This window comes from Heloderma suspectum, chromosome 1 (genome assembly GCF_057233095.1).
Source record: "Heloderma suspectum isolate Gila_16-S chromosome 1, 16-S_ref, whole genome shotgun sequence".
NCBI classification, from domain to species: Eukaryota; Metazoa; Chordata; class Lepidosauria; order Squamata; family Helodermatidae; genus Heloderma; species Heloderma suspectum.
This window is the reverse complement of record NC_139458.1, coordinates 2,976,650-2,983,832: the sequence shown is the minus strand read 5'-3', so window position 1 is coordinate 2,983,832 and position 7,183 is coordinate 2,976,650. Positions and strand designations below refer to the sequence as shown.

General features: G+C 50.2%; 1 long non-coding RNA gene across 1 annotated transcript; it reads right to left on the bottom strand.

The window, feature by feature from the left end:
- Positions 1–322: 322 nt before the first annotated feature.
- Positions 323–6,127, bottom strand: LOC146356804 (uncharacterized). The gene is made up of 4 exons (XR_014786494.1): positions 6,011–6,127; positions 3,624–3,730; positions 2,729–2,812; positions 323–1,362 (listed from the first exon to the last, which is right to left on the bottom strand). It is a non-coding gene; the product is annotated as an uncharacterized LOC146356804 (long non-coding RNA).
- Positions 6,128–7,183: the final 1,056 nt, after the last annotated feature.

The following is a 7,183-nucleotide window of genomic DNA, read 5'->3' as shown; positions in this document are numbered from 1 at the left end:
GCCCAGTTCCGAAGGGTTGAGATGCTGCTCCGGGGGCTTCCTGGCCAGCAGCAAGCGCGTCAAGCGAAAATGGGTGTTTGCCCCGCCCCTTCCGCTGTGGCCCTGCCCACCACTAGAATGTAGCCCCCGACAGCTGCTCCGGCGGGGAATTCAGCCCTCAGGCTGAAGCAGCCCAGCCACAAGGCCGCTCTCATAAGAGGAGGGAAGGAGGCTAAATTGTGGGTCCTGCTAGAAGGGCAGCGTTACATCCTGCCTTTCCTCCCAGCAGCTGAGCGTGGCATGCCTGGTTCTCTCCCTTCCCATTTCGTTTGTTTTTTTATTTGAACTATTTCTATGCTGCCTGTGTTGTGAAACATATCCAGGTAGTTAGTATACAACAATAAAACTACAATACCTATTATAGGGAAAACAAAGCCCAACTATGGAACATAATCAGTAGGCCATGAACTAAAATGCGTAACAGAAGATGTCATGAGTCAGTAAACACCCCAAGCTGATTTTTTTAGAGACATTCGACACGCACCTAAACTGCAACAGACTCAGTGGCACATGTTTAATTTCTTGGGCCGGGGGGATTCCTGGGGGTGGTCACCACCATGGAAAAGGTTGTTTCTAGAAGGACAATGGAGAAATACAGGGACTGGTCCAGTGAGCTTCATGAGTAAGTGGGAGTTTGAGCCCGGGTCTCTCCAGTCTCAGTCTGACACGAAACCACACCACACTAGCTCTCTGAGATACGCTTATTTCCCAGTCCTTGACAAGTGACAAGGAGCAGGGCCTTTTTAGTGATGGTGTTACCAGTGCAGAGGAATTCCCTCCTAGAAAGACCCATTGGGCAAGTTCCCTGCTGAGCTGTAGAAGGCTGGTCACGGTTTTCCTTGTCCCAAGGGCCTTCCGGGCATAGTCCTGGATCTCTGCTTGTCTGCCCGTGGTCCTTTTGGCATTGTTTTGAATAACAACTGCCCCCAAAAAAGCCTGTGGGCGTGGGGCGGGGTATGAATTCAGTAAACCAAGCAAAATGAAGCGGAGCAGCGTGCCTCGGCTTGGTGAGTGTAGTGCCACTCAATAAATGTAATTCCACTGTGACCGTTTACAGCAAATACACAGCAATTATCCTGCAATCAGAAGTTAATTGCCTTTTGCATCTGTCTGCCCTGATGGAGCCTCTTTTGACAGAATCTGCTGAAAATATGCCATTGTGTTTGGGATGGCTTTTCCTGCTCCTCCCCACCCTGACACCTTCCACCCCTGCCTAATTCAAAAGTCACTCCCAAGGCCGGTCATTTACAGACAATTGAGGGGCGAGGCTCTTCAGTGCTGATCATTCCATCCCTGGCAGAAAGTGACTCACGATCTGGTCCACTGCAGGAGGAACAGAAAACATGTGATCAGAAGCAGAGCATCCTGATAGGGAGTAAAAGCCACAGAGCTCAACACAGACGCTGTGCAGGGCTGTGTAACCGGCACTAATGGTCAGGAAGGAAGAGCGGACCAGTCGGGACTCCTCCTCGGAGGCGGAGGTCCAGGAGCCCCCGGCCCCTGCAAGGCCCGGCCCTGCCAGTAAACCAGGGGGAGCCCTGGCCTGAGGGGCCCCTACCATGAGGGCGTTGCCCGTGGAGGACAAGGACCGTGCCTCGGAGGTGTGGGCAGAGGAACCCCCAAGCCCTGGGGAGAGGCGCTGCCTGACAAGACAGGAGCTCAGCGGGAGGGCTGTCCTGAGCCAGAGGCCTCCGTGTGAGGGAAGGCCTACGTGCATGCAGGAGCCGTGCTCATGAGGCGGACCGTTTCAGCTGCAGCCACCCAGCTCACAGCTGAGGCTTGGGTGTGGCTCTGTCCAATAGCCTCTGCATAAAAACAGCAGCACCCACGAGGCTGAGAGAGCTGCAGCCTGGAAACAATGTTGGCCGGACCGCCCTGAATCCAGCTTTCCGTGCTGTGAGGCTGGACTGTGGTCTTGACTGATTCCTGTGATGCGTGCTTCTGGACTGAACTCTGCCCCTCCTCCTGCCTGCCCCTTGTCTGCTGTGTTGCCTCAGAATGAGGGTGGATGGACACCCATCCAGCCCCTGCCCGTGCACCCCTGTGTTCATGCAACCTGGGCCTGTGCTCATGCCCCTGCCCCCACTTGCTGGGCCTCCCACACTCACCTGGGAGTGGTCGGGGAATGCTGCAAGCACCAGTTTAAGGAAAAAATGGCACTCGCAATATATGTGGATTTTTGTGAGCGCCTTAAATGGCAATCGCGAGAATGTGCCTACTAGTATAAAGACAGAAGAGGGCCGTGCATAGCCCACATACACAGGATTACCGGCATTTTGCAATTGCAAAAATGTGCATGTTTCTATCTGTGCAAAAGGGGGCTGTGCATAGCCCCTCTATGCAAGATTACAGGCTTCTGTGCCTGCAAGATCTGGGCATATGGAAGCTGTCAGTTCACGTTATGCTTGCTGGGAATGGGGCGGTTATTTTTGTAATGGAGTTTGATGCGGGGCGGGGGGGAGAGAAGGGGGTTGTTATCAAGCGATAACCAATAACCAGTGGCAAAAGAGTTTGACTTGTCTCTGGCGCAGCCCCAAATCCCAGAAAGCCCGCCCAGTGCCTCGCAGTGCGGCTCCTCCCCGTGGGCCCAGGCCCGAGCACGCAATGCAACTTGCCCCATGGAGGGAGGCTGCATTCCCCACTAATCACTTCCCACCTTGCCAGCCAGTGGAGCTTAAAATCCACTGACCTTTCTGGAGGCCGGCAGGGATTGGCGGCTGCGTCTCCATCCTTTGTTTTCACTCTGCACTTCATTCCTTTTGCTTCATTAGGCCTGCAGTGGAAAGACAGGTTAATAAAAGGCAAGATTTAGATCACTCGCTACCCAACAGTGCAGAAAAACAGAAATCAATCTCAGGGCGTTCAAACAATTCCTGCCCACACATTTTATACTCTACTGAGCTGGAGAGGAGCAAATGCCCTCTTGCTAATTGCAGGGTGTTTGCTAACCAGCAAACAAAACCTGACATTCTGCTGCCTATTTGGGGCTTTGCTTCCAGGGGAAGACTTTTGCTGTCGTGGATTTATCTGCTTTCAGGCATTTTTCTGTGGACTGTAACAACCTTAGGCTGCAAATCCTACACGCAGTTACGCTGCATAAGCTCCACTGAAGAAGTCAATGGGATTTCCTGGGCAGCGTTGCCACCTCATTCTTCTCCAAGCCAGTAAATAGCTTTATGTGTCCTTCTTTCCAGTTCCAGGCTCCAGATGATTCTGCAAGGGCCTATTTGCGTCTATTAACACCCAAAGCCCGCCTTTGCTGTGAAGCCTTTGTATAAGCCCCTAGGCCCTGCTATCATTTAAGCCCAAAGACATGTCACTGAAACAACCACATCTGGCTCCCCTGTTTGCTCCTGCCTGCCTCTGCTTCCCTCCCCCTTCTGCTTCCCCATCCCCCGTATTGAATTGGAGATGGTAAGCTCCTCAGGGCAGGGACCTGACCTCTTCCACTCTGCTGGCTACCAAAACTCAGCCCCAGACAAAGAGGTCTCACAATCCTTCTGAAAAATGCTCAGGTTTGCTTGGGGAAGATTCCAGATGTTGCATCAAGTCATTCAAAAGATGCTTAATTGATATGGGCATACCTTTCTTTGGGTGAAACATCTATTCCAAGGGGAATTTCAAATGTGCACTCCCTCAGTGTCCAACATTTCTAGGGAGGGGAAGGATCTTGACATGGAATACTGACAGCCTGTTGGGGGGGAAAGATGAAGTTTTTGTACATGCCCAAAGGCCTATTACATTCTGACCCATGAGAAGAACATATAGAGCACTTGACAGTCCATCATGATGAACTTGCACAACAATCTCCAAGTAAAACTGCTCATATCCATGCAACTCAGATGCCAGAGATGTCCAGCTGATGTGACATTGGCCTCTGCTGGTCCAGTTATAATGGATTCTTCACCATGGACCTTCAAGGGGGCTCAAATGCAACTGTGTTTGATTGGACTTGTTCTGAGTTTTCTGCCAACATCACCCTGGCTGTTATCCCATTTGTAAATCTGTTTTTGAACATCTGATTGTCTTTTACCCTAATATAGTAAGTCGATTCCATCATAATAGCAACATCACAAAACCTAAAAAAGTATGTGGGGGGGATCAGATTAGGGAAGTGCGATATTCTTTTTTCCATAGGAAGCAATGGGATTCCATTTTTCTAATATAATGTATTTGTAATATTAATTTCACTTATACAGAATTGTGTGCATTTTCTGATAACATACACACTTTTTAATACATTTTTAACGAAGAACTACATTGCAAAATTCAGGGAAGTGCCCATTTCAAAGGATAACCGAGTTTGCATCTTGGTTTGGAAATATGAATGAATTCCTCTCCCATCGCTAACTCCATCTCCAGCATCTCTCATGTTCTAATCTATATATCTGTACATCTTCTGTGCAGTCCGAAAAGATGGCTGCTGCTTCAGTGGAGGGCCGCAAGATCAGCGCACGCCACCCATCGGCTGCCCTACCAGCAAGAGCTGTGCAAGGCAGAGGGCTTTATAGCCTCACCCTCCTCCTTTGGAAAGGGTTCTGCTGGGTAGGCTCTAAGCCCAGCTTACGGCTGTGCACTGCACTGCAGGGCTGGGGCAGGGGCCAAAGAGGCCTTTAGCCCTGGCAGACCCTCGGCCTCTCCTTTCCCCTCCTGCCTGCCCGGTGGCACGCCCCTCTCTCCCTCTCCGTCCTTGGAGCCTGGAGGTACTCCGACCTTGGGTGAGGAGCTGCTGCAGAGCCTTCAGTGGTACCTTGGAGGGACTGGGAGGAGATCTACAGCTGGGTCGCCTTCTCCATGGCCAGAGTGCTGTCTCCAGCCTTGGAGGAGGGGATCTCCTGGGCCCGACGGTGCCCCAGTCACTGTGTACTCTAGGGGCCATGCGACGGCTCTGCCTGAGGCGAAGTTTTTAAAAGGGTTCATTGCAGTTAAATTCCTTCTAACATTGTCACCCCTCCACTGCAAGTCGTCTGAAGATAAGCCTGTTCATACACCTTTCTCCACATCGCTGGCCATGCTGGCTGAGGGGCTCAGGTCGGCCAAGGGTGGTTTAGATCAATGAGTGAAACACGAGCCGTTCCTACGGTCAGTTGTGTGTGTGTTTAAATCCAGTAAAAGCTTTAGATTACATGATGCATTTCAGTCAAAAGTCTTAGCACAGTCAAGCCTGCAGGCTCTCATATTTCTGGCATACCCCTCGGGGTTCATAATTAATTCCAAAAGGGGGTTCCCGCAGTTCTTGAAGCCTAATTAAACCCGCCTAAGGCCAAAGGCTTTGTAAACTAGGCCCCATGGACAGCAGCATAATTATTGCCTGCCTGCCTGCCTGTCTATCCGAGGAAGCCAATCATCCATCTAACTGACTTGCAGAGTGTACAGTAATTGCAGGCGATGCCCCACGCTGATTTCCAAATGGCGCTTGAGAAACGTCCATGCCTGCCCCTTAGAGCAACAGGCCTGAAGTGCAGCAAGAGGCCCGCTCACAGCAATGGCGTGGACGCCGGTCTCGTTTCGGCGCCAAGTGAAAACACGGCCGTTCCCCGAGGCCTTTGAGGGCTCAGTGCGTTCCCCAGTATGCTGTTTCAGCTGCTTCATTGTTTTGGATTTTAGCTGGTATTAGCTTGTTTAGTAGTTTAATATGTTTTAGGTGGTTAAATTATTTAGTGTTTTATACTGCTTAAATTGATTTTATCTGTATGCTGCCCTGAGATCTTAATGATATAGGGCGGGATAGAAATTTTTTAAATACATACATACATACAATGTCGTTCCCTCTTTTTGGATGTCTGTGGCAGATTAACTGTTGATGGTAATTAATTTAAGAACACCAGGACCTATGAAGACCCCTGCTTGATCTGTCTAGTCCGGCCTCCCGTTTCCCACCGTGGTCATTGATTGTGGGAAGCCCACAAGCAGGAGATGAAGACAACAGCACACGACCTTGGAACATGTAGGACCCCTTCACCCATCTGACCTGCTGAAAGCTACCAGTGGCCTCCGGAGTGGGCCTTTTCAGTCACAGCCCCACAGTTACGGAACGCCCTCCCCAGAGAGGCCTGCCTCCTGCCTCCTTCGTTGTCATTTCAGTGTCAAAGACCCTTTCATTCTCACAGGTCTTTCAGCCCTCCCTCCCGCTGCAATGTTGTGTTATAAAGTAGTTTTATCTTTTTAAGGTCTTCTTGTTGTGATGCCTGTTATTTGAGTCCCCGCTGTTTTTAATGGATTGCCACTTTTAATTGCTTGGTTGATTTGCTGCTTCTGATTTGATGGATATGGATTTTATGTGTGTTTTCATTGTATCTTGCCCTGAGAGCTATTTTCTATAGAGCAATGAATGACTCTTAAAAATAAATGTATTTCCTGCCTTTAGGGCATTCCAACAGGTTCCAGGCCTTCAGATCCAGAGAAGGTGCCCTGTAGCATTGTCCTGCTAAAGAGTATAGCAAGGGCAGGCTGGAATTTGGGTGCGGGGGTGGTGGGAGAGCAGACTCAGGAGCTGCAAACGTTTAACAACCTCCTGTATTTACCTTTTAAATTTTATTTTGGAGGATGCCTAATCTCAGCTGCATCTTTCACTGATCCGCAGCTTTGGTGCAATTTAATAAAAACAAAACAAACCACAGGTTTTTTCCTGAGTTGATCCCAGTCAATTAGGGGTTAGATAGGCAATGTGATGACATCCTGTCCTCAGGCAGCCACATAGATTTGGCTAGGTTTTTACGTCATGAAGCCAGATCAGACTGAGGGCAATGGCCGCTGCTCTCGCTCTGAATGGGTGAACGTTTTCCACTCCAAAGCACATCTAAAGCAATGGAAACTTCCACTAGATTGATTCCATGGGTGACCCCTATGGCCTCCTCCACAAGTCGAAAGGATGCACAGAGGGGGCCACAGGGCTGCGGGGGGGGGGGAGGGTAACCCCATCAACTGCAGGAACTGCGCATCATTTCCCCCAACACATTTTCAGTGGATGTCCGTGAGAAGGAGTTACCCGCATGTATAGAGGCAAAGAACCCACTCTTTGCACTGGATGTTTATTGGGGAAGCAGCACCTGGTTCTGCTGCTGGGCAGGGATAGCCCCAGGGTTGTGTGAGACTCCTGTGATGCCACCAAAGGCACAGAGCTTAAGGGATGGCATATCCGATA